This window comes from Pleurodeles waltl, unplaced genomic scaffold (genome assembly GCF_031143425.1).
Source record: "Pleurodeles waltl isolate 20211129_DDA unplaced genomic scaffold, aPleWal1.hap1.20221129 scaffold_107, whole genome shotgun sequence".
NCBI lineage: Eukaryota > Metazoa > Chordata > Amphibia > Caudata > Salamandridae > Pleurodeles > Pleurodeles waltl.
This window is the reverse complement of record NW_027149815.1, coordinates 1,148,686-1,171,736: the sequence shown is the minus strand read 5'-3', so window position 1 is coordinate 1,171,736 and position 23,051 is coordinate 1,148,686. Positions and strand designations below refer to the sequence as shown.

The window sequence follows — 23,051 nt, the reverse complement described above, 5'->3', positions numbered from 1 at the left end:
GGCATCATGAGTAAGGAAGTGAGATGTCATGCAGCTGGTGCCAGAACCCCACTTTCTTCGCCTTGCAAAACCTTTTGAAATGGGGCAATCTCATTTCCCGTGTTTATAGAAAAAAATAATCTTGCTTCCATAAGAAACCAAAGTGGTGATTTATCTTGGCATTCTTAGTATAGAAAACGGGCACAGCTGTCTTGGTCATTTATTTGAATTCTTCCTCTAAACCAGAGACTCTTACCAGAAGGTTTAAGAAAAACAGAATGTTTTCTTCATCCTAATCCCTTCTGAATGGTCCATTAATCTACTGGTTTTGCTTTTCCAGTTCCTTTCACAGAAGCATTAAAAATGCATGTTCTTCATGCTCCGTACGGAGTAATGACTCTCCTAACTTTCTGTCCTTTCCTTCATGTTCCCATGCTGTCATCCTTTTGCCAGAAATGCTTCCAAAGGGCTGTGGATTCCTCGGCCCCATGCCCTTTCAGGAAAACTCCTTTCTGTAGGATTTCTAATTCTAGGTCCCCTGCTTTCCTTCACGCCAGCACAGCACATTCAGGTAGGTAAGCAGTCCCCCTTTATGGTGATAAGATGTAGCTGAGAATGCACTCTAGGAAGTGGCAATTTGTAGAGCAAGCTGCAGGTCATATTCATGATTTTCAAGATTAGACTGCAGTACTCCCACCCCACTCCCGCCGCAACCATTATTGAAAGAAAGATGAATGCAGCATGGAAAGCTGTACTGCCTAATCCTCCGATAGCTCAGTTGGGAGAGCGGAGGACTGTAGTGGAGAAACAGAAATCCTTAGGTCGCTGGTTCAAATCCGGCTCGGAGGAGTTTCCCCTTTTTTGTTTTCCATAGCTGCTTTCTCTCTTGTTAAAACATTATGTGCCCCTCTGATTGAGAAACATTTCCCTAGCTCCAAATAAATGCTAGGACAGAAGGGTAGACTTCTTCTGCTTTCCAATGAAATTGACCACATAGTCATTTCTGAGGGATGTTGGAAGAGAAATAAACAAGGACCTGCAGATCAGAATTCATTCCAAAGCCTTGACTAAATATATGAAGGCACTTGGAAGACTTCCAGTTTCATTGTACCAAGGTAGATGTTTCGGCAGCCGAACCAGCTAAAACTCACCTACAATGAGTGGCCATGGATATGAAAGAGGGAATCTACAAAGACACCAACTCCTTAAAACTGAGCAAGATGCAATGTGGAGGAATAGTTTACAGATTTGGAGAAAATCTGAGATGTTTCTCTTGACAAAAGAAACACTGCAATGCCCTCTCTGAGGATCGAACTCAGGACCTTCAGATTATGAGACTGACGCGCTGCCTACTGCGCTAAGAAGGCTGCTTGAAACCGCTAACAAATGCGTCTACACACCATGAAGAGGGAAGGTAGCAAAAATGCTGTTCTCATGTTGGAATATCAATACACTTCGGTTGCCTCGCTGGATTAAAATCGTCTGCAGTTATAATGGTCAGAAGACTGCTCTTTCCCAGTGCTTAAACCCACACCCCATACATTTAGCCATGCAAAAGAAATCAGGGCATACCATTCACCTCTCTAAGAAAGATCGTGCCATTTTTTCCTCCACATAACTGAGAATGAAATGGACTAAAACCCAGAATTAACATGCCGCCCCTAGCCGTAGATGCATCTAGATCTCAACACTGTACATGCTAATGTAACATAGCTGTGTGTCCTGCAAAAAGAGCAGGGGTACCTTAAGTCATCTCACAAGATGTGGAAACAGCACTCAACCATATCCTTCTTTGATGTATCCTGAACCAGTTGCCTTGAATACTCTGGCTTTTTTCGATTGCATCTAGCTGTTGTGTGTGGGGAATTATTCATTCTAGAGTCAACCTTATTCCATAAAAAACGGTGCTAGAAAATCCAGCTGTAAATCATATGGAATTCCACACCTGACGCTTCCCATTCCAGTGTCATATGTGGTGAATGTACATTCAATAGAATTCCAGGTTTCCATGCGTGGAGCAAGGTCTCCCTCTACAGGATGTGGGGATGTAGCTCAGTGGTAGAGCGCATGCTTAGCATGTATGAGGCCCCGGGTTCAATCCCCGGCATCTCCAGCTTTTCGCCATGCTAATCTTGCCTTTTGACAGATAGCTAGGCTGGCATCATGAGTAAGGAAGTGAGATGTCATGCAGCTGGTGCCAGAACCCCACTTTCTTCGCCTTGCAAAACCTTTTGAAATGGGGCTATCTCATTTCCCGTGTTTATAGAAAAAAATAATCTTGCTTCCATAAGAAACCAAAGTGGTGATTTATCTTGGCATTCTTAGTATAGAAAACGGGCACAGCTGTCTTGGTCATTTATTTGAATTCTTCCTCTAAACCAGAGACTCTTACCAGAAGGTTTAAGAAAAACAGAATGTTTTCTTCATCCTAATCCCTTCTGAATGGTCCATTAATCTACTGGTTTTGCTTTTCCAGTTCCTTTCACAGAAGCATTAAAAATGCATGTTCTTCATGCTCCGTACGGAGTAATGACTCTCCTAACTTTCTGTCCTTTCCTTCATGTTCCCATGCTGTCATCCTTTTGCCAGAAATGCTTCCAAAGGGCTGTGGATTCCTCGGCCCCATGCCCTTTCAGGAAAACTCCTTTCTGTAGGATTTCTAATTCTAGGTCCCCTGCTTTCCTTCACGCCAGCACAGCACATTCAGGTAGGTAAGCAGTCCCCCTTTATGGTGATAAGATGTAGCTGAGAATGCACTCTAGGAAGTGGCAATTTGTAGAGCAAGCTGCAGGTCATATTCATGATTTTCAAGATTAGACTGCAGTACTCCCACCCCACTCCCGCCGCAACCATTATTGAAAGAAAGATGAATGCAGCATGGAAAGCTGTACTGCCTAATCCTCCGATAGCTCAGTTGGGAGAGCGGAGGACTGTAGTGGAGAAACAGAAATCCTTAGGTCGCTGGTTCAAATCCGGCTCCGAGGAGTTTCCCCTTTTTTGTTTTCCATAGCTGCTTTCTCTCTTGTTAAAACATTATGTGCCCCTCTGATTGAGAAACATTTCCCTAGCTCCAAATAAATGCTAGGACAGAAGGGTAGACTTCTTCTGCTTTCCAATGAAATTGACCACATAGTCATTTCTGAGGGATGTTGGAAGAGAAATAAACAAGGACCTGCAGATCAGAATTCATTCCAAAGCCTTGACTAAATATATGAAGGCACTTGGAAGACTTCCAGTTTCATTGTACCAAGGTAGATGTTTCGGCAGCCGAACCAGCTAAAACTCACCTACAATGAGTGGCCATGGATATGAAAGAGGGAATCTACAAAGACACCAACTCCTTAAAACTGAGCAAGATGCAATGTGGAGGAATAGTTTACAGATTTGGAGAAAATCTGAGATGTTTCTCTTGACAAAAGAAACACTGCAATGCCCTCTCTGAGGATCGAACTCAGGACCTTCAGATTATGAGACTGACGCGCTGCCTACTGCGCTAAGAAGGCTGCTTGAAACCGCTAACAAATGCGTCTACACACCATGAAGAGGGAAGGTAGCAAAAATGCTGTTCTCATGTTGGAATATCAATACACTTCGGTTGCCTCGCTGGATTAAAATCGTCTGCAGTTATAATGGTCAGAAGACTGCTCTTTCCCAGTGCTTAAACCCACACCCCATACATTTAGCCATGCAAAAGAAATCAGGGCATACCATTCACCTCTCTAAGAAAGATCGTGCCATTTTTTCCTCCACATAACTGAGAATGAAATGGACTAAAACCCAGAATTAACATGCCGCCCCTAGCCGTAGATGCATCTAGATCTCAACACTGTACATGCTAATGTAACATAGCTGTGTGTCCTGCAAAAAGAGCAGGGGTACCTTAAGTCATCTCACAAGATGTGGAAACAGCACTCAACCATATCCTTCTTTGATGTATCCTGAACCAGTTGCCTTGAATACTCTGGCTTTTTTCGATTGCATCTAGCTGTTGTGTGTGGGGAATTATTCATTCTAGAGTCAACCTTATTCCATAAAAAACGGTGCTAGAAAATCCAGCTGTAAATCATATGGAATTCCACACCTGACGCTTCCCATTCCAGTGTCATATGTGGTGAATGTACATTCAATAGAATTCCAGGTTTCCATGCGTGGAGCAAGGTCTCCCTCTCCAGGATGTGGGGATGTAGCTCAGTGGTAGAGCGCATGCTTAGCATGTATGAGGCCCCGGGTTCAATCCCCGGCATCTCCAGCTTTTCGCCATGCTAATCTTGCCTTTTGACAGATAGCTAGGCTGGCATCATGAGTAAGGAAGTGAGATGTCATGCAGCTGGTGCCAGAACCCCACTTTCTTCGCCTTGCAAAACCTTTTGAAATGGGGCTATCTCATTTCCCGTGTTTATAGAAAAAAATAATCTTGCTTCCATAAGAAACCAAAGTGGTGATTTATCTTGGCATTCTTAGTATAGAAAACGGGCACAGCTGTCTTGGTCATTTATTTGAATTCTTCCTCTAAACCAGAGACTCTTACCAGAAGGTTTAAGAAAAACAGAATGTTTTCTTCATCCTAATCCCTTCTGAATGGTCCATTAATCTACTGGTTTTGCTTTTCCAGTTCCTTTCACAGAAGCATTAAAAATGCATGTTCTTCATGCTCCGTACGGAGTAATGACTCTCCTAACTTTCTGTCCTTTCCTTCATGTTCCCATGCTGTCATCCTTTTGCCAGAAATGCTTCCAAAGGGCTGTGGATTCCTCGGCCCCATGCCCTTTCAGGAAAACTCCTTTCTGTAGGATTTCTAATTCTAGGTCCCCTGCTTTCCTTCACGCCAGCACAGCACATTCAGGTAGGTAAGCAGTCCCCCTTTATGGTGATAAGATGTAGCTGAGAATGCACTCTAGGAAGTGGCAATTTGTAGAGCAAGCTGCAGGTCATATTCATGATTTTCAAGATTAGACTGCAGTACTCCCACCCCACTCCCGCCGCAACCATTATTGAAAGAAAGATGAATGCAGCATGGAAAGCTGTACTGCCTAATCCTCCGATAGCTCAGTTGGGAGAGCGGAGGACTGTAGTGGAGAAACAGAAATCCTTAGGTCGCTGGTTCAAATCCGGCTCGGAGGAGTTTCCCCTTTTTTGTTTTCCATAGCTGCTTTCTCTCTTGTTAAAACATTATGTGCCCCTCTGATTGAGAAACATTTCCCTAGCTCCAAATAAATGCTAGGACAGAAGGGTAGACTTCTTCTGCTTTCCAATGAAATTGACCACATAGTCATTTCTGAGGGATGTTGGAAGAGAAATAAACAAGGACCTGCAGATCAGAATTCATTCCAAAGCCTTGACTAAATATATGAAGGCACTTGGAAGACTTCCAGTTTCATTGTACCAAGGTAGATGTTTCGGCAGCCGAACCAGCTAAAACTCACCTACAATGAGTGGCCATGGATATGAAAGAGGGAATCTACAAAGACACCAACTCCTTAAAACTGAGCAAGATGCAATGTGGAGGAATAGTTTACAGATTTGGAGAAAATCTGAGATGTTTCTCTTGACAAAAGAAACACTGCAATGCCCTCTCTGAGGATCGAACTCAGGACCTTCAGATTATGAGACTGACGCGCTGCCTACTGCGCTAAGAAGGCTGCTTGAAACCGCTAACAAATGCGTCTACACACCATGAAGAGGGAAGGTAGCAAAAATGCTGTTCTCATGTTGGAATATCAATACACTTCGGTTGCCTCGCTGGATTAAAATCGTCTGCAGTTATAATGGTCAGAAGACTGCTCTTTCCCAGTGCTTAAACCCACACCCCATACATTTAGCCATGCAAAAGAAATCAGGGCATACCATTCACCTCTCTAAGAAAGATCGTGCCATTTTTTCCTCCACATAACTGAGAATGAAATGGACTAAAACCCAGAATTAACATGCCGCCCCTAGCCGTAGATGCATCTAGATCTCAACACTGTACATGCTAATGTAACATAGCTGTGTGTCCTGCAAAAAGAGCAGGGGTACCTTAAGTCATCTCACAAGATGTGGAAACAGCACTCAACCATATCCTTCTTTGATGTATCCTGAACCAGTTGCCTTGAATACTCTGGCTTTTTTCGATTGCATCTAGCTGTTGTGTGTGGGGAATTATTCATTCTAGAGTCAACCTTATTCCATAAAAAACGGTGCTAGAAAATCCAGCTGTAAATCATATGGAATTCCACACCTGACGCTTCCCATTCCAGTGTCATATGTGGTGAATGTACATTCAATAGAATTCCAGGTTTCCATGCGTGGAGCAAGGTCTCCCTCTACAGGATGTGGGGATGTAGCTCAGTGGTAGAGCGCATGCTTAGCATGTATGAGGCCCCGGGTTCAATCCCCGGCATCTCCAGCTTTTCGCCATGCTAATCTTGCCTTTTGACAGATAGCTAGGCTGGCATCATGAGTAAGGAAGTGAGATGTCATGCAGCTGGTGCCAGAACCCCACTTTCTTCGCCTTGCAAAACCTTTTGAAATGGGGCTATCTCATTTCCCGTGTTTATAGAAAAAAATAATCTTGCTTCCATAAGAAACCAAAGTGGTGATTTATCTTGGCATTCTTAGTATAGAAAACGGGCACAGCTGTCTTGGTCATTTATTTGAATTCTTCCTCTAAACCAGAGACTCTTACCAGAAGGTTTAAGAAAAACAGAATGTTTTCTTCATCCTAATCCCTTCTGAATGGTCCATTAATCTACTGGTTTTGCTTTTCCAGTTCCTTTCACAGAAGCATTAAAAATGCATGTTCTTCATGCTCCGTACGGAGTAATGACTCTCCTAACTTTCTGTCCTTTCCTTCATGTTCCCATGCTGTCATCCTTTTGCCAGAAATGCTTCCAAAGGGCTGTGGATTCCTCGGCCCCATGCCCTTTCAGGAAAACTCCTTTCTGTAGGATTTCTAATTCTAGGTCCCCTGCTTTCCTTCACGCCAGCACAGCACATTCAGGTAGGTAAGCAGTCCCCCTTTATGGTGATAAGATGTAGCTGAGAATGCACTCTAGGAAGTGGCAATTTGTAGAGCAAGCTGCAGGTCATATTCATGATTTTCAAGATTAGACTGCAGTACTCCCACCCCACTCCCGCCGCAACCATTATTGAAAGAAAGATGAATGCAGCATGGAAAGCTGTACTGCCTAATCCTCCGATAGCTCAGTTGGGAGAGCGGAGGACTGTAGTGGAGAAACAGAAATCCTTAGGTCGCTGGTTCAAATCCGGCTCGGAGGAGTTTCCCCTTTTTTGTTTTCCATAGCTGCTTTCTCTCTTGTTAAAACATTATGTGCCCCTCTGATTGAGAAACATTTCCCTAGCTCCAAATAAATGCTAGGACAGAAGGGTAGACTTCTTCTGCTTTCCAATGAAATTGACCACATAGTCATTTCTGAGGGATGTTGGAAGAGAAATAAACAAGGACCTGCAGATCAGAATTCATTCCAAAGCCTTGACTAAATATATGAAGGCACTTGGAAGACTTCCAGTTTCATTGTACCAAGGTAGATGTTTCGGCAGCCGAACCAGCTAAAACTCACCTACAATGAGTGGCCATGGATATGAAAGAGGGAATCTACAAAGACACCAACTCCTTAAAACTGAGCAAGATGCAATGTGGAGGAATAGTTTACAGATTTGGAGAAAATCTGAGATGTTTCTCTTGACAAAAGAAACACTGCAATGCCCTCTCTGAGGATCGAACTCAGGACCTTCAGATTATGAGACTGACGCGCTGCCTACTGCGCTAAGAAGGCTGCTTGAAACCGCTAACAAATGCGTCTACACACCATGAAGAGGGAAGGTAGCAAAAATGCTGTTCTCATGTTGGAATATCAATACACTTCGGTTGCCTCGCTGGATTAAAATCGTCTGCAGTTATAATGGTCAGAAGACTGCTCTTTCCCAGTGCTTAAACCCACACCCCATACATTTAGCCATGCAAAAGAAATCAGGGCATACCATTCACCTCTCTAAGAAAGATCGTGCCATTTTTTCCTCCACATAACTGAGAATGAAATGGACTAAAACCCAGAATTAACATGCCGCCCCTAGCCGTAGATGCATCTAGATCTCAACACTGTACATGCTAATGTAACATAGCTGTGTGTCCTGCAAAAAGAGCAGGGGTACCTTAAGTCATCTCACAAGATGTGGAAACAGCACTCAACCATATCCTTCTTTGATGTATCCTGAACCAGTTGCCTTGAATACTCTGGCTTTTTTCGATTGCATCTAGCTGTTGTGTGTGGGGAATTATTCATTCTAGAGTCAACCTTATTCCATAAAAAACGGTGCTAGAAAATCCAGCTGTAAATCATATGGAATTCCACACCTGACGCTTCCCATTCCAGTGTCATATGTGGTGAATGTACATTCAATAGAATTCCAGGTTTCCATGCGTGGAGCAAGGTCTCCCTCTACAGGATGTGGGGATGTAGCTCAGTGGTAGAGCGCATGCTTAGCATGTATGAGGCCCCGGGTTCAATCCCCGGCATCTCCAGCTTTTCGCCATGCTAATCTTGCCTTTTGACAGATAGCTAGGCTGGCATCATGAGTAAGGAAGTGAGATGTCATGCAGCTGGTGCCAGAACCCCACTTTCTTCGCCTTGCAAAACCTTTTGAAATGGGGCTATCTCATTTCCCGTGTTTATAGAAAAAAATAATCTTGCTTCCATAAGAAACCAAAGTGGTGATTTATCTTGGCATTCTTAGTATAGAAAACGGGCACAGCTGTCTTGGTCATTTATTTGAATTCTTCCTCTAAACCAGAGACTCTTACCAGAAGGTTTAAGAAAAACAGAATGTTTTCTTCATCCTAATCCCTTCTGAATGGTCCATTAATCTACTGGTTTTGCTTTTCCAGTTCCTTTCACAGAAGCATTAAAAATGCATGTTCTTCATGCTCCGTACGGAGTAATGACTCTCCTAACTTTCTGTCCTTTCCTTCATGTTCCCATGCTGTCATCCTTTTGCCAGAAATGCTTCCAAAGGGCTGTGGATTCCTCGGCCCCATGCCCTTTCAGGAAAACTCCTTTCTGTAGGATTTCTAATTCTAGGTCCCCTGCTTTCCTTCACGCCAGCACAGCACATTCAGGTAGGTAAGCAGTCCCCCTTTATGGTGATAAGATGTAGCTGAGAATGCACTCTAGGAAGTGGCAATTTGTAGAGCAAGCTGCAGGTCATATTCATGATTTTCAAGATTAGACTGCAGTACTCCCACCCCACTCCCGCCGCAACCATTATTGAAAGAAAGATGAATGCAGCATGGAAAGCTGTACTGCCTAATCCTCCGATAGCTCAGTTGGGAGAGCGGAGGACTGTAGTGGAGAAACAGAAATCCTTAGGTCGCTGGTTCAAATCCGGCTCGGAGGAGTTTCCCCTTTTTTGTTTTCCATAGCTGCTTTCTCTCTTGTTAAAACATTATGTGCCCCTCTGATTGAGAAACATTTCCCTAGCTCCAAATAAATGCTAGGACAGAAGGGTAGACTTCTTCTGCTTTCCAATGAAATTGACCACATAGTCATTTCTGAGGGATGTTGGAAGAGAAATAAACAAGGACCTGCAGATCAGAATTCATTCCAAAGCCTTGACTAAATATATGAAGGCACTTGGAAGACTTCCAGTTTCATTGTACCAAGGTAGATGTTTCGGCAGCCGAACCAGCTAAAACTCACCTACAATGAGTGGCCATGGATATGAAAGAGGGAATCTACAAAGACACCAACTCCTTAAAACTGAGCAAGATGCAATGTGGAGGAATAGTTTACAGATTTGGAGAAAATCTGAGATGTTTCTCTTGACAAAAGAAACACTGCAATGCCCTCTCTGAGGATCGAACTCAGGACCTTCAGATTATGAGACTGACGCGCTGCCTACTGCGCTAAGAAGGCTGCTTGAAACCGCTAACAAATGCGTCTACACACCATGAAGAGGGAAGGTAGCAAAAATGCTGTTCTCATGTTGGAATATCAATACACTTCGGTTGCCTCGCTGGATTAAAATCGTCTGCAGTTATAATGGTCAGAAGACTGCTCTTTCCCAGTGCTTAAACCCACACCCCATACATTTAGCCATGCAAAAGAAATCAGGGCATACCATTCACCTCTCTAAGAAAGATCGTGCCATTTTTTCCTCCACATAACTGAGAATGAAATGGACTAAAACCCAGAATTAACATGCCGCCCCTAGCCGTAGATGCATCTAGATCTCAACACTGTACATGCTAATGTAACATAGCTGTGTGTCCTGCAAAAAGAGCAGGGGTACCTTAAGTCATCTCACAAGATGTGGAAACAGCACTCAACCATATCCTTCTTTGATGTATCCTGAACCAGTTGCCTTGAATACTCTGGCTTTTTTCGATTGCATCTAGCTGTTGTGTGTGGGGAATTATTCATTCTAGAGTCAACCTTATTCCATAAAAAACGGTGCTAGAAAATCCAGCTGTAAATCATATGGAATTCCACACCTGACGCTTCCCATTCCAGTGTCATATGTGGTGAATGTACATTCAATAGAATTCCAGGTTTCCATGCGTGGAGCAAGGTCTCCCTCTACAGGATGTGGGGATGTAGCTCAGTGGTAGAGCGCATGCTTAGCATGTATGAGGCCCCGGGTTCAATCCCCGGCATCTCCAGCTTTTCGCCATGCTAATCTTGCCTTTTGACAGATAGCTAGGCTGGCATCATGAGTAAGGAAGTGAGATGTCATGCAGCTGGTGCCAGAACCCCACTTTCTTCGCCTTGCAAAACCTTTTGAAATGGGGCTATCTCATTTCCCGTGTTTATAGAAAAAAATAATCTTGCTTCCATAAGAAACCAAAGTGGTGATTTATCTTGGCATTCTTAGTATAGAAAACGGGCACAGCTGTCTTGGTCATTTATTTGAATTCTTCCTCTAAACCAGAGACTCTTACCAGAAGGTTTAAGAAAAACAGAATGTTTTCTTCATCCTAATCCCTTCTGAATGGTCCATTAATCTACTGGTTTTGCTTTTCCAGTTCCTTTCACAGAAGCATTAAAAATGCATGTTCTTCATGCTCCGTACGGAGTAATGACTCTCCTAACTTTCTGTCCTTTCCTTCATGTTCCCATGCTGTCATCCTTTTGCCAGAAATGCTTCCAAAGGGCTGTGGATTCCTCGGCCCCATGCCCTTTCAGGAAAACTCCTTTCTGTAGGATTTCTAATTCTAGGTCCCCTGCTTTCCTTCACGCCAGCACAGCACATTCAGGTAGGTAAGCAGTCCCCCTTTATGGTGATAAGATGTAGCTGAGAATGCACTCTAGGAAGTGGCAATTTGTAGAGCAAGCTGCAGGTCATATTCATGATTTTCAAGATTAGACTGCAGTACTCCCACCCCACTCCCGCCGCAACCATTATTGAAAGAAAGATGAATGCAGCATGGAAAGCTGTACTGCCTAATCCTCCGATAGCTCAGTTGGGAGAGCGGAGGACTGTAGTGGAGAAACAGAAATCCTTAGGTCGCTGGTTCAAATCCGGCTCGGAGGAGTTTCCCCTTTTTTGTTTTCCATAGCTGCTTTCTCTCTTGTTAAAACATTATGTGCCCCTCTGATTGAGAAACATTTCCCTAGCTCCAAATAAATGCTAGGACAGAAGGGTAGACTTCTTCTGCTTTCCAATGAAATTGACCACATAGTCATTTCTGAGGGATGTTGGAAGAGAAATAAACAAGGACCTGCAGATCAGAATTCATTCCAAAGCCTTGACTAAATATATGAAGGCACTTGGAAGACTTCCAGTTTCATTGTACCAAGGTAGATGTTTCGGCAGCCGAACCAGCTAAAACTCACCTACAATGAGTGGCCATGGATATGAAAGAGGGAATCTACAAAGACACCAACTCCTTAAAACTGAGCAAGATGCAATGTGGAGGAATAGTTTACAGATTTGGAGAAAATCTGAGATGTTTCTCTTGACAAAAGAAACACTGCAATGCCCTCTCTGAGGATCGAACTCAGGACCTTCAGATTATGAGACTGACGCGCTGCCTACTGCGCTAAGAAGGCTGCTTGAAACCGCTAACAAATGCGTCTACACACCATGAAGAGGGAAGGTAGCAAAAATGCTGTTCTCATGTTGGAATATCAATACACTTCGGTTGCCTCGCTGGATTAAAATCGTCTGCAGTTATAATGGTCAGAAGACTGCTCTTTCCCAGTGCTTAAACCCACACCCCATACATTTAGCCATGCAAAAGAAATCAGGGCATACCATTCACCTCTCTAAGAAAGATCGTGCCATTTTTTCCTCCACATAACTGAGAATGAAATGGACTAAAACCCAGAATTAACATGCCGCCCCTAGCCGTAGATGCATCTAGATCTCAACACTGTACATGCTAATGTAACATAGCTGTGTGTCCTGCAAAAAGAGCAGGGGTACCTTAAGTCATCTCACAAGATGTGGAAACAGCACTCAACCATATCCTTCTTTGATGTATCCTGAACCAGTTGCCTTGAATACTCTGGCTTTTTTCGATTGCATCTAGCTGTTGTGTGTGGGGAATTATTCATTCTAGAGTCAACCTTATTCCATAAAAAACGGTGCTAGAAAATCCAGCTGTAAATCATATGGAATTCCACACCTGACGCTTCCCATTCCAGTGTCATATGTGGTGAATGTACATTCAATAGAATTCCAGGTTTCCATGCGTGGAGCAAGGTCTCCCTCTACAGGATGTGGGGATGTAGCTCAGTGGTAGAGCGCATGCTTAGCATGTATGAGGCCCCGGGTTCAATCCCCGGCATCTCCAGCTTTTCGCCATGCTAATCTTGCCTTTTGACAGATAGCTAGGGTGGCATCATGAGTAAGGAAGTGAGATGTCATGCAGCTGGTGCCAGAACCCCACTTTCTTCGCCTTGCAAAACCTTTTGAAATGGGGCTATCTCATTTCCCGTGTTTATAGAAAAAAATAATCTTGCTTCCATAAGAAACCAAAGTGGTGATTTATCTTGGCATTCTTAGTATAGAAAACGGGCACAGCTGTCTTGGTCATTTATTTGAATTCTTCCTCTAAACCAGAGACTCTTACCAGAAGGTTTAAGAAAAACAGAATGTTTTCTTCATCCTAATCCCTTCTGAATGGTCCATTAATCTACTGGTTTTGCTTTTCCAGTTCCTTTCACAGAAGCATTAAAAATGCATGTTCTTCATGCTCCGTACGGAGTAATGACTCTCCTAACTTTCTGTCCTTTCCTTCATGTTCCCATGCTGTCATCCTTTTGCCAGAAATGCTTCCAAAGGGCTGTGGATTCCTCGGCCCCATGCCCTTTCAGGAAAACTCCTTTCTGTAGGATTTCTAATTCTAGGTCCCCTGCTTTCCTTCACGCCAGCACAGCACATTCAGGTAGGTAAGCAGTCCCCCTTTATGGTGATAAGATGTAGCTGAGAATGCACTCTAGGAAGTGGCAATTTGTAGAGCAAGCTGCAGGTCATATTCATGATTTTCAAGATTAGACTGCAGTACTCCCACCCCACTCCCGCCGCAACCATTATTGAAAGAAAGATGAATGCAGCATGGAAAGCTGTACTGCCTAATCCTCCGATAGCTCAGTTGGGAGAGCGGAGGACTGTAGTGGAGAAACAGAAATCCTTAGGTCGCTGGTTCAAATCCGGCTCGGAGGAGTTTCCCCTTTTTTGTTTTCCATAGCTGCTTTCTCTCTTGTTAAAACATTATGTGCCCCTCTGATTGAGAAACATTTCCCTAGCTCCAAATAAATGCTAGGACAGAAGGGTAGACTTCTTCTGCTTTCCAATGAAATTGACCACATAGTCATTTCTGAGGGATGTTGGAAGAGAAATAAACAAGGACCTGCAGATCAGAATTCATTCCAAAGCCTTGACTAAATATATGAAGGCACTTGGAAGACTTCCAGTTTCATTGTACCAAGGTAGATGTTTCGGCAGCCGAACCAGCTAAAACTCACCTACAATGAGTGGCCATGGATATGAAAGAGGGAATCTACAAAGACACCAACTCCTTAAAACTGAGCAAGATGCAATGTGGAGGAATAGTTTACAGATTTGGAGAAAATCTGAGATGTTTCTCTTGACAAAAGAAACACTGCAATGCCCTCTCTGAGGATCGAACTCAGGACCTTCAGATTATGAGACTGACGCGCTGCCTACTGCGCTAAGAAGGCTGCTTGAAACCGCTAACAAATGCGTCTACACACCATGAAGAGGGAAGGTAGCAAAAATGCTGTTCTCATGTTGGAATATCAATACACTTCGGTTGCCTCGCTGGATTAAAATCGTCTGCAGTTATAATGGTCAGAAGACTGCTCTTTCCCAGTGCTTAAACCCACACCCCATACATTTAGCCATGCAAAAGAAATCAGGGCATACCATTCACCTCTCTAAGAAAGATCGTGCCATTTTTTCCTCCACATAACTGAGAATGAAATGGACTAAAACCCAGAATTAACATGCCGCCCCTAGCCGTAGATGCATCTAGATCTCAACACTGTACATGCTAATGTAACATAGCTGTGTGTCCTGCAAAAAGAGCAGGGGTACCTTAAGTCATCTCACAAGATGTGGAAACAGCACTCAACCATATCCTTCTTTGATGTATCCTGAACCAGTTGCCTTGAATACTCTGGCTTTTTTCGATTGCATCTAGCTGTTGTGTGTGGGGAATTATTCATTCTAGAGTCAACCTTATTCCATAAAAAACGGTGCTAGAAAATCCAGCTGTAAATCATATGGAATTCCACACCTGACGCTTCCCATTCCAGTGTCATATGTGGTGAATGTACATTCAATAGAATTCCTGGTTTCCATGCGTGGAGCAAGGTCTCCCTCTACAGGATGTGGGGATGTAGCTCAGTGGTAGAGCGCATGCTTAGCATGTATGAGGCCCCGGGTTCAATCCCCGGCATCTCCAGCTTTTCGCCATGCTAATCTTGCCTTTTGACAGATAGCTAGGCTGGCATCATGAGTAAGGAAGTGAGATGTCATGCAGCTGGTGCCAGAACCCCACTTTCTTCGCCTTGCAAAACCTTTTGAAATGGGGCTATCTCATTTCCCGTGTTTATAGAAAAAAATAATCTTGCTTCCATAAGAAACCAAAGTGGTGATTTATCTTGGCATTCTTAGTATAGAAAACGGGCACAGCTGTCTTGGTCATTTATTTGAATTCTTCCTCTAAACCAGAGACTCTTACCAGAAGGTTTAAGAAAAACAGAATGTTTTCTTCATCCTAATCCCTTCTGAATGGTCCATTAATCTACTGGTTTTGCTTTTCCAGTTCCTTTCACAGAAGCATTAAAAATGCATGTTCTTCATGCTCCGTACGGAGTAATGACTCTCCTAACTTTCTGTCCTTTCCTTCATGTTCCCATGCTGTCATCCTTTTGCCAGAAATGCTTCCAAAGGGCTGTGGATTCCTCGGCCCCATGCCCTTTCAGGAAAACTCCTTTCTGTAGGATTTCTAATTCTAGGTCCCCTGCTTTCCTTCACGCCAGCACAGCACATTCAGGTAGGTAAGCAGTCCCCCTTTATGGTGATAAGATGTAGCTGAGAATGCACTCTAGGAAGTGGCAATTTGTAGAGCAAGCTGCAGGTCATATTCATGATTTTCAAGATTAGACTGCAGTACTCCCACCCCACTCCCGCCGCAACCATTATTGAAAGAAAGATGAATGCAGCATGGAAAGCTGTACTGCCTAATCCTCCGATAGCTCAGTTGGGAGAGCGGAGGACTGTAGTGGAGAAACAGAAATCCTTAGGTCGCTGGTTCAAATCCGGCTCGGAGGAGTTTCCCCTTTTTTGTTTTCCATAGCTGCTTTCTCTCTTGTTAAAACATTATGTGCCCCTCTGATTGAGAAACATTTCCCTAGCTCCAAATAAATGCTAGGACAGAAGGGTAGACTTCTTCTGCTTTCCAATGAAATTGACCACATAGTCATTTCTGAGGGATGTTGGAAGAGAAATAAACAAGGACCTGCAGATCAGAATTCATTCCAAAGCCTTGACTAAATATATGAAGGCACTTGGAAGACTTCCAGTTTCATTGTACCAAGGTAGATGTTTCGGCAGCCGAACCAGCTAAAACTCACCTACAATGAGTGGCCATGGATATGAAAGAGGGAATCTACAAAGACACCAACTCCTTAAAACTGAGCAAGATGCAATGTGGAGGAATAGTTTACAGATTTGGAGAAAATCTGAGATGTTTCTCTTGACAAAAGAAACACTGCAATGCCCTCTCTGAGGATCGAACTCAGGACCTTCAGATTATGAGACTGACGCGCTGCCTACTGCGCTAAGAAGGCTGCTTGAAACCGCTAACAAATGCGTCTACACACCATGAAGAGGGAAGGTAGCAAAAATGCTGTTCTCATGTTGGAATATCAATACACTTCGGTTGCCTCGCTGGATTAAAATCGTCTGCAGTTATAATGGTCAGAAGACTGCTCTTTCCCAGTGCTTAAACCCACACCCCATACATTTAGCCATGCAAAAGAAATCAGGGCATACCATTCACCTCTCTAAGAAAGATCGTGCCATTTTTTCCTCCACATAACTGAGAATGAAATGGACTAAAACCCAGAATTAACATGCCGCCCCTAGCCGTAGATGCATCTAGATCTCAACACTGTACATGCTAATGTAACATAGCTGTGTGTCCTGCAAAAAGAGCAGGGGTACCTTAAGTCATCTCACAAGATGTGGAAACAGCACTCAACCATATCCTTCTTTGATGTATCCTGAACCAGTTGCCTTGAATACTCTGGCTTTTTTCGATTGCATCTAGCTGTTGTGTGTGGGGAATTATTCATTCTAGAGTCAACCTTATTCCATAAAAAACGGTGCTAGAAAATCCAGCTGTAAATCATATGGAATTCCACACCTGACGCTTCCCATTCCAGTGTCATATGTGGTGAATGTACATTCAATAGAATTCCAGGTTTCCATGCGTGGAGCAAGGTCTCCCTCTACAGGATGTGGGGATGTAGCTCAGTGGTAGAGCGCATGCTTAGCATGTATGAGGCCCCGGGTTCAATCCCCGGCATCTCCAGCTTTTCGCCATGCTAATCTTGCCTTTTGACAGATAGCTAGGGTGGCATCATGAGTAAGGAAGTGAGATGTCATGCAGCTGGTGCCAGAACCCCACTTTCTTCGCCTTGCAAAACCTTTTGAAATGGGGCTATCTCATTTCCCGTGTTTATAGAAAAAAATAATCTTGCTTCCATAAGAAACCAAAGTGGTGATTTATCTTGGCATTCTTAGTATAGAAAACGGGCACAGCTGTCTTGGTCATTTATTTGAATTCTTCCTCTAAACCAGAGACTCTTACCAGAAGGTTTAAGAAAAACAGAATGTTTTCTTCATCCTAATCCCTTCTGAATGGTCCATTAATCTACTGGTTTTGCTTTTCCAGTTCCTTTCACAGAAGCATTAAAAATGCATGTTCTTCATGCTCCGTACGGAGTAATGACTCTCCTAACTTTCTGTCCTTTCCTTCATGTTCCCATGCTGTCATCCTTTTGCCAGAAATGCTTCCAAAGGGCTGTGGATTCCTCGGCCCCATGCCCTTTCAGGAAAACTCCTTTCTGTAGGATTTCTAATTCTAGGTCCCCTGCTTTCCTTCACGCCAGCACAGCACATTCAGGTAGGTAAGCAGTCCCCCTTTATGGTGATAAGATGTAGCTGAGAATGCACTCTAGGAAGTGGCAATTTGTAGAGCAAGCTGCAGGTCATATTCATGATTTTCAAGATTAGACTGCAGTACTCCCACCCCACTCCCGCCGCAACCATTATTGAAAGAAAGATGAATGCAGCATGGAAAGCTGTACTGCCTAATCCTCCGATAGCTCAGTTGGGAGAGCGGAGGACTGTAGTGGAGAAACAGAAATCCTTAGGTCGCTGGTTCAAATCCGGCTCGGAGGAGTTTCCCCTTTTTTGTTTTCCATAGCTGCTTTCTCTCTTGTTAAAACATTATGTGCCCCTCTGATTGAGAAACATTTCCCTAGCTCCAAATAAATGCTAGGACAGAAGGGTAGACTTCTTCTGCTTTCCAATGAAATTGACCACATAGTCATTTCTGAGGGATGTTGGAAGAGAAATAAACAAGGACCTGCAGATCAGAATTCATTCCAAAGCCTTGACTAAATATATGAAGGCACTTGGAAGACTTCCAGTTTCATTGTACCAAGGTAGATGTTTCGGCAGCCGAACCAGCTAAAACTCACCTACAATGAGTGGCCATGGATATGAAAGAGGGAATCTACAAAGACACCAACTCCTTAAAACTGAGCAAGATGCAATGTGGAGGAATAGTTTACAGATTTGGAGAAAATCTGAGATGTTTCTCTTGACAAAAGAAACACTGCAATGCCCTCTCTGAGGATCGAACTCAGGACCTTCAGATTATGAGACTGACGCGCTGCCTACTGCGCTAAGAAGGCTGCTTGAAACCGCTAACAAATGCGTCTACACACCATGAAGAGGGAAGGTAGCAAAAATGCTGTTCTCATGTTGGAATATCAATACACTTCGGTTGCCTCGCTGGATTAAAATCGTCTGCAGTTATAATGGTCAGAAGACTGCTCTTTCCCAGTGCTTAAACCCACACCCCATACATTTAGCCATGCAAAAGAAATCAGGGCATACCATTCACCTCTCTAAGAAAGATCGTGCCATTTTTTCCTCCACATAACTGAGAATGAAATGGACTAAAACCCAGAATTAACATGCCGCCCCTAGCCGTAGATGCATCTAGATCTCAACACTGTACATGCTAATGTAACATAGCTGTGTGTCCTGCAAAAAGAGCAGGGGTACCTTAAGTCATCTCACAAGATGTGGAAACAGCACTCAACCATATCCTTCTTTGATGTATCCTGAACCAGTTGCCTTGAATACTCTGGCTTTTTTCGATTGCATCTAGCTGTTGTGTGTGGGGAATTATTCATTCTAGAGTCAACCTTATTCCATAAAAAACGGTGCTAGAAAATCCAGCTGTAAATCATATGGAATTCCACACCTGACGCTTCCCATTCCAGTGTCATATGTGGTGAATGTACATTCAATAGAATTCCAGGTTTCCATGCGTGGAGCAAGGTCTCCCTCTACAGGATGTGGGGATGTAGCTCAGTGGTAGAGCGCATGCTTAGCATGTATGAGGCCCCGGGTTCAATCCCCGGCATCTCCAGCTTTTCGCCATGCTAATCTTGCCTTTTGACAGATAGCTAGGCTGGCATCATGAGTAAGGAAGTGAGATGTCATGCAGCTGGTGCCAGAACCCCACTTTCTTCGCCTTGCAAAACCTTTTGAAATGGGGCTATCTCATTTCCCGTGTTTATAGAAAAAAATAATCTTGCTTCCATAAGAAACCAAAGTGGTGATTTATCTTGGCATTCTTAGTATAGAAAACGGGCACAGCTGTCTTGGTCATTTATTTGAATTCTTCCTCTAAACCAGAGACTCTTACCAGAAGGTTTAAGAAAAACAGAATGTTTTCTTCATCCTAATCCCTTCTGAATGGTCCATTAATCTACTGGTTTTGCTTTTCCAGTTCCTTTCACAGAAGCATTAAAAATGCATGTTCTTCATGCTCCGTACGGAGTAATGACTCTCCTAACTTTCTGTCCTTTCCTTCATGTTCCCATGCTGTCATCCTTTTGCCAGAAATGCTTCCAAAGGGCTGTGGATTCCTCGGCCCCATGCCCTTTCAGGAAAACTCCTTTCTGTAGGATTTCTAATTCTAGGTCCCCTGCTTTCCTTCACGCCAGCACAGCACATTCAGGTAGGTAAGCAGTCCCCCTTTATGGTGATAAGATGTAGCTGAGAATGCACTCTAGGAAGTGGCAATTTGTAGAGCAAGCTGCAGGTCATATTCATGATTTTCAAGATTAGACTGCAGTACTCCCACCCCACTCCCGCCGCAACCATTATTGAAAGAAAGATGAATGCAGCATGGAAAGCTGTACTGCCTAATCCTCCGATAGCTCAGTTGGGAGAGCGGAGGACTGTAGTGGAGAAACAGAAATCCTTAGGTCGCTGGTTCAAATCCGGCTCGGAGGAGTTTCCCCTTTTTTGTTTTCCATAGCTGCTTTCTCTCTTGTTAAAACATTATGTGCCCCTCTGATTGAGAAACATTTCCCTAGCTCCAAATAAATGCTAGGACAGAAGGGTAGACTTCTTCTGCTTTCCAATGAAATTGACCACATAGTCATTTCTGAGGGATGTTGGAAGAGAAATAAACAAGGACCTGCAGATCAGAATTCATTCCAAAGCCTTGACTAAATATATGAAGGCACTTGGAAGACTTCCAGTTTCATTGTACCAAGGTAGATGTTTCGGCAGCCGAACCAGCTAAAACTCACCTACAATGAGTGGCCATGGATATGAAAGAGGGAATCTACAAAGACACCAACTCCTTAAAACTGAGCAAGATGCAATGTGGAGGAATAGTTTACAGATTTGGAGAAAATCTGAGATGTTTCTCTTGACAAAAGAAACACTGCAATGCCCTCTCTGAGGATCGAACTCAGGACCTTCAGATTATGAGACTGACGCGCTGCCTACTGCGCTAAGAAGGCTGCTTGAAACCGCTAACAAATGCGTCTACACACCATGAAGAGGGAAGGTAGCAAAAATGCTGTTCTCATGTTGGAATATCAATACACTTCGGTTGCCTCGCTGGATTAAAATCGTCTGCAGTTATAATGGTCAGAAGACTGCTCTTTCCCAGTGCTTAAACCCACACCCCATACATTTAGCCATGCAAAAGAAATCAGGGCATACCATTCACCTCTCTAAGAAAGATCGTGCCATTTTTTCCTCCACATAACTGAGAATGAAATGGACTAAAACCCAGAATTAACATGCCGCCCCTAGCCGTAGATGCATCTAGATCTCAACACTGTACATGCTAATGTAACATAGCTGTGTGTCCTGCAAAAAGAGCAGGGGTACCTTAAGTCATCTCACAAGATGTGGAAACAGCACTCAACCATATCCTTCTTTGATGTATCCTGAACCAGTTGCCTTGAATACTCTGGCTTTTTTCGATTGCATCTAGCTGTTGTGTGTGGGGAATTATTCATTCTAGAGTCAACCTTATTCCATAAAAAACGGTGCTAGAAAATCCAGCTGTAAATCATATGGAATTCCACACCTGACGCTTCCCATTCCAGTGTCATATGTGGTGAATGTACATTCAATAGAATTCCAGGTTTCCATGCGTGGAGCAAGGTCTCCCTCTACAGGATGTGGGGATGTAGCTCAGTGGTAGAGCGCATGCTTAGCATGTATGAGGCCCCGGGTTCAATCCCCGGCATCTCCAGCTTTTCGCCATGCTAATCTTGCCTTTTGACAGATAGCTAGGCTGGCATCATGAGTAAGGAAGTGAGATGTCATGCAGCTGGTGCCAGAACCCCACTTTCTTCGCCTTGCAAAACCTTTTGAAATGGGGCTATCTCATTTCCCGTGTTTATAGAAAAAAATAATCTTGCTTCCATAAGAAACCAAAGTGGTGATTTATCTTGGCATTCTTAGTATAGAAAACGGGCACAGCTGTCTTGGTCATTTATTTGAATTCTTCCTCTAAACCAGAGACTCTTACCAGAAGGTTTAAGAAAAACAGAATGTTTTCTTCATCCTAATCCCTTCTGAATGGTCCATTAATCTACTGGTTTTGCTTTTCCAGTTCCTTTCACAGAAGCATTAAAAATGCATGTTCTTCATGCTCCGTACGGAGTAATGACTCTCCTAACTTTCTGTCCTTTCCTTCATGTTCCCATGCTGTCATCCTTTTGCCAGAAATGCTTCCAAAGGGCTGTGGATTCCTCGGCCCCATGCCCTTTCAGGAAAACTCCTTTCTGTAGGATTTCTAATTCTAGGTCCCCTGCTTTCCTTCACGCCAGCACAGCACATTCAGGTAGGTAAGCAGTCCCCCTTTATGGTGATAAGATGTAGCTGAGAATGCACTCTAGGAAGTGGCAATTTGTAGAGCAAGCTGCAGGTCATATTCATGATTTTCAAGATTAGACTGCAGTACTCCCACCCCACTCCCGCCGCAACCATTATTGAAAGAAAGATGAATGCAGCATGGAAAGCTGTACTGCCTAATCCTCCGATAGCTCAGTTGGGAGAGCGGAGGACTGTAGTGGAGAAACAGAAATCCTTAGGTCGCTGGTTCAAATCCGGCTCGGAGGAGTTTCCCCTTTTTTGTTTTCCATAGCTGCTTTCTCTCTTGTTAAAACATTATGTGCCCCTCTGATTGAGAAACATTTCCCTAGCTCCAAATAAATGCTAGGACAGAAGGGTAGACTTCTTCTGCTTTCCAATGAAATTGACCACATAGTCATTTCTGAGGGATGTTGGAAGAGAAATAAACAAGGACCTGCAGATCAGAATTCATTCCAAAGCCTTGACTAAATATATGAAGGCACTTGGAAGACTTCCAGTTTCATTGTACCAAGGTAGATGTTTCGGCAGCCGAACCAGCTAAAACTCACCTACAATGAGTGGCCATGGATATGAAAGAGGGAATCTACAAAGACACCAACTCCTTAAAACTGAGCAAGATGCAATGTGGAGGAATAGTTTACAGATTTGGAGAAAATCTGAGATGTTTCTCTTGACAAAAGAAACACTGCAATGCCCTCTCTGAGGATCGAACTCAGGACCTTCAGATTATGAGACTGACGCGCTGCCTACTGCGCTAAGAAGGCTGCTTGAAACCGCTAACAAATGCGTCTACACACCATGAAGAGGGAAGGTAGCAAAAATGCTGTTCTCATGTTGGAATATCAATACACTTCGGTTGCCTCGCTGGATTAAAATCGTCTGCAGTTATAATGGTCAGAAGACTGCTCTTTCCCAGTGCTTAAACCCACACCCCATACATTTAGCCATGCAAAAGAAATCAGGGCATACCATTCACCTCTCTAAGAAAGATCGTGCCATTTTTTCCTCCACATAACTGAGAATGAAATGGACTAAAACCCAGAATTAACATGCCGCCCCTAGCCGTAGATGCATCTAGATCTCAACACTGTACATGCTAATGTAACATA

At 43.6% G+C, this 23,051-nt stretch overlaps 31 non-coding genes across 31 annotated transcripts; 20 read left to right on the top strand and 11 right to left on the bottom strand.

The window, feature by feature from the left end:
* Positions 1-742: 742 nt before the first annotated feature.
* Positions 743-828, top strand: TRNAY-GUA (transfer RNA tyrosine (anticodon GUA)). Its single transcript is given in 2 exon segments — positions 743-779; positions 793-828. It is a non-coding gene; the product is annotated as a tRNA-Tyr (tRNA).
* A 445-nt stretch (positions 829-1,273) lies between these two features.
* Positions 1,274-1,346, bottom strand: TRNAM-CAU (transfer RNA methionine (anticodon CAU)). Its single transcript has one exon. It is a non-coding gene; the product is annotated as a tRNA-Met (tRNA).
* Positions 1,347-2,020: 674 nt separating this feature from the next.
* Positions 2,021-2,092, top strand: TRNAA-AGC (transfer RNA alanine (anticodon AGC)). Its single transcript has one exon. It is a non-coding gene; the product is annotated as a tRNA-Ala (tRNA).
* A 1,317-nt stretch (positions 2,093-3,409) lies between these two features.
* On the bottom strand, positions 3,410-3,482 carry TRNAM-CAU (transfer RNA methionine (anticodon CAU)). Its single transcript has one exon. It is a non-coding gene; the product is annotated as a tRNA-Met (tRNA).
* A 674-nt stretch (positions 3,483-4,156) lies between these two features.
* TRNAA-AGC (transfer RNA alanine (anticodon AGC)) lies at positions 4,157-4,228 on the top strand. The gene has a single exon. It is a non-coding gene; the product is annotated as a tRNA-Ala (tRNA).
* Positions 4,229-5,014: 786 nt separating this feature from the next.
* Positions 5,015-5,100, top strand: TRNAY-GUA (transfer RNA tyrosine (anticodon GUA)). Its single transcript is given in 2 exon segments — positions 5,015-5,051; positions 5,065-5,100. It is a non-coding gene; the product is annotated as a tRNA-Tyr (tRNA).
* A 445-nt stretch (positions 5,101-5,545) lies between these two features.
* TRNAM-CAU (transfer RNA methionine (anticodon CAU)) lies at positions 5,546-5,618 on the bottom strand. The gene has a single exon. It is a non-coding gene; the product is annotated as a tRNA-Met (tRNA).
* Positions 5,619-6,292: 674 nt separating this feature from the next.
* Positions 6,293-6,364, top strand: TRNAA-AGC (transfer RNA alanine (anticodon AGC)). The gene has a single exon. It is a non-coding gene; the product is annotated as a tRNA-Ala (tRNA).
* A 786-nt stretch (positions 6,365-7,150) lies between these two features.
* On the top strand, positions 7,151-7,236 carry TRNAY-GUA (transfer RNA tyrosine (anticodon GUA)). The gene is given in 2 exon segments: positions 7,151-7,187; positions 7,201-7,236. It is a non-coding gene; the product is annotated as a tRNA-Tyr (tRNA).
* A 445-nt stretch (positions 7,237-7,681) lies between these two features.
* TRNAM-CAU (transfer RNA methionine (anticodon CAU)) lies at positions 7,682-7,754 on the bottom strand. The gene has a single exon. It is a non-coding gene; the product is annotated as a tRNA-Met (tRNA).
* A 674-nt stretch (positions 7,755-8,428) lies between these two features.
* Positions 8,429-8,500, top strand: TRNAA-AGC (transfer RNA alanine (anticodon AGC)). Its single transcript has one exon. It is a non-coding gene; the product is annotated as a tRNA-Ala (tRNA).
* Positions 8,501-9,286: 786 nt separating this feature from the next.
* On the top strand, positions 9,287-9,372 carry TRNAY-GUA (transfer RNA tyrosine (anticodon GUA)). The gene is given in 2 exon segments: positions 9,287-9,323; positions 9,337-9,372. It is a non-coding gene; the product is annotated as a tRNA-Tyr (tRNA).
* Positions 9,373-9,817: 445 nt separating this feature from the next.
* TRNAM-CAU (transfer RNA methionine (anticodon CAU)) lies at positions 9,818-9,890 on the bottom strand. Its single transcript has one exon. It is a non-coding gene; the product is annotated as a tRNA-Met (tRNA).
* A 674-nt stretch (positions 9,891-10,564) lies between these two features.
* Positions 10,565-10,636, top strand: TRNAA-AGC (transfer RNA alanine (anticodon AGC)). Its single transcript has one exon. It is a non-coding gene; the product is annotated as a tRNA-Ala (tRNA).
* Positions 10,637-11,422: 786 nt separating this feature from the next.
* Positions 11,423-11,508, top strand: TRNAY-GUA (transfer RNA tyrosine (anticodon GUA)). The gene is given in 2 exon segments: positions 11,423-11,459; positions 11,473-11,508. It is a non-coding gene; the product is annotated as a tRNA-Tyr (tRNA).
* A 445-nt stretch (positions 11,509-11,953) lies between these two features.
* On the bottom strand, positions 11,954-12,026 carry TRNAM-CAU (transfer RNA methionine (anticodon CAU)). The gene has a single exon. It is a non-coding gene; the product is annotated as a tRNA-Met (tRNA).
* Positions 12,027-12,700: 674 nt separating this feature from the next.
* Positions 12,701-12,772, top strand: TRNAA-AGC (transfer RNA alanine (anticodon AGC)). The gene has a single exon. It is a non-coding gene; the product is annotated as a tRNA-Ala (tRNA).
* Positions 12,773-13,558: 786 nt separating this feature from the next.
* On the top strand, positions 13,559-13,644 carry TRNAY-GUA (transfer RNA tyrosine (anticodon GUA)). The gene is given in 2 exon segments: positions 13,559-13,595; positions 13,609-13,644. It is a non-coding gene; the product is annotated as a tRNA-Tyr (tRNA).
* A 445-nt stretch (positions 13,645-14,089) lies between these two features.
* TRNAM-CAU (transfer RNA methionine (anticodon CAU)) lies at positions 14,090-14,162 on the bottom strand. The gene has a single exon. It is a non-coding gene; the product is annotated as a tRNA-Met (tRNA).
* A 674-nt stretch (positions 14,163-14,836) lies between these two features.
* TRNAA-AGC (transfer RNA alanine (anticodon AGC)) lies at positions 14,837-14,908 on the top strand. Its single transcript has one exon. It is a non-coding gene; the product is annotated as a tRNA-Ala (tRNA).
* A 786-nt stretch (positions 14,909-15,694) lies between these two features.
* On the top strand, positions 15,695-15,780 carry TRNAY-GUA (transfer RNA tyrosine (anticodon GUA)). Its single transcript is given in 2 exon segments — positions 15,695-15,731; positions 15,745-15,780. It is a non-coding gene; the product is annotated as a tRNA-Tyr (tRNA).
* Positions 15,781-16,225: 445 nt separating this feature from the next.
* Positions 16,226-16,298, bottom strand: TRNAM-CAU (transfer RNA methionine (anticodon CAU)). Its single transcript has one exon. It is a non-coding gene; the product is annotated as a tRNA-Met (tRNA).
* A 674-nt stretch (positions 16,299-16,972) lies between these two features.
* Positions 16,973-17,044, top strand: TRNAA-AGC (transfer RNA alanine (anticodon AGC)). The gene has a single exon. It is a non-coding gene; the product is annotated as a tRNA-Ala (tRNA).
* A 786-nt stretch (positions 17,045-17,830) lies between these two features.
* TRNAY-GUA (transfer RNA tyrosine (anticodon GUA)) lies at positions 17,831-17,916 on the top strand. The gene is given in 2 exon segments: positions 17,831-17,867; positions 17,881-17,916. It is a non-coding gene; the product is annotated as a tRNA-Tyr (tRNA).
* A 445-nt stretch (positions 17,917-18,361) lies between these two features.
* On the bottom strand, positions 18,362-18,434 carry TRNAM-CAU (transfer RNA methionine (anticodon CAU)). Its single transcript has one exon. It is a non-coding gene; the product is annotated as a tRNA-Met (tRNA).
* A 674-nt stretch (positions 18,435-19,108) lies between these two features.
* On the top strand, positions 19,109-19,180 carry TRNAA-AGC (transfer RNA alanine (anticodon AGC)). Its single transcript has one exon. It is a non-coding gene; the product is annotated as a tRNA-Ala (tRNA).
* Positions 19,181-19,966: 786 nt separating this feature from the next.
* Positions 19,967-20,052, top strand: TRNAY-GUA (transfer RNA tyrosine (anticodon GUA)). Its single transcript is given in 2 exon segments — positions 19,967-20,003; positions 20,017-20,052. It is a non-coding gene; the product is annotated as a tRNA-Tyr (tRNA).
* Positions 20,053-20,497: 445 nt separating this feature from the next.
* Positions 20,498-20,570, bottom strand: TRNAM-CAU (transfer RNA methionine (anticodon CAU)). Its single transcript has one exon. It is a non-coding gene; the product is annotated as a tRNA-Met (tRNA).
* Positions 20,571-21,244: 674 nt separating this feature from the next.
* On the top strand, positions 21,245-21,316 carry TRNAA-AGC (transfer RNA alanine (anticodon AGC)). The gene has a single exon. It is a non-coding gene; the product is annotated as a tRNA-Ala (tRNA).
* Positions 21,317-22,102: 786 nt separating this feature from the next.
* Positions 22,103-22,188, top strand: TRNAY-GUA (transfer RNA tyrosine (anticodon GUA)). The gene is given in 2 exon segments: positions 22,103-22,139; positions 22,153-22,188. It is a non-coding gene; the product is annotated as a tRNA-Tyr (tRNA).
* A 445-nt stretch (positions 22,189-22,633) lies between these two features.
* On the bottom strand, positions 22,634-22,706 carry TRNAM-CAU (transfer RNA methionine (anticodon CAU)). Its single transcript has one exon. It is a non-coding gene; the product is annotated as a tRNA-Met (tRNA).
* Between the last annotated feature and the right edge of the window lie 345 nt (positions 22,707-23,051).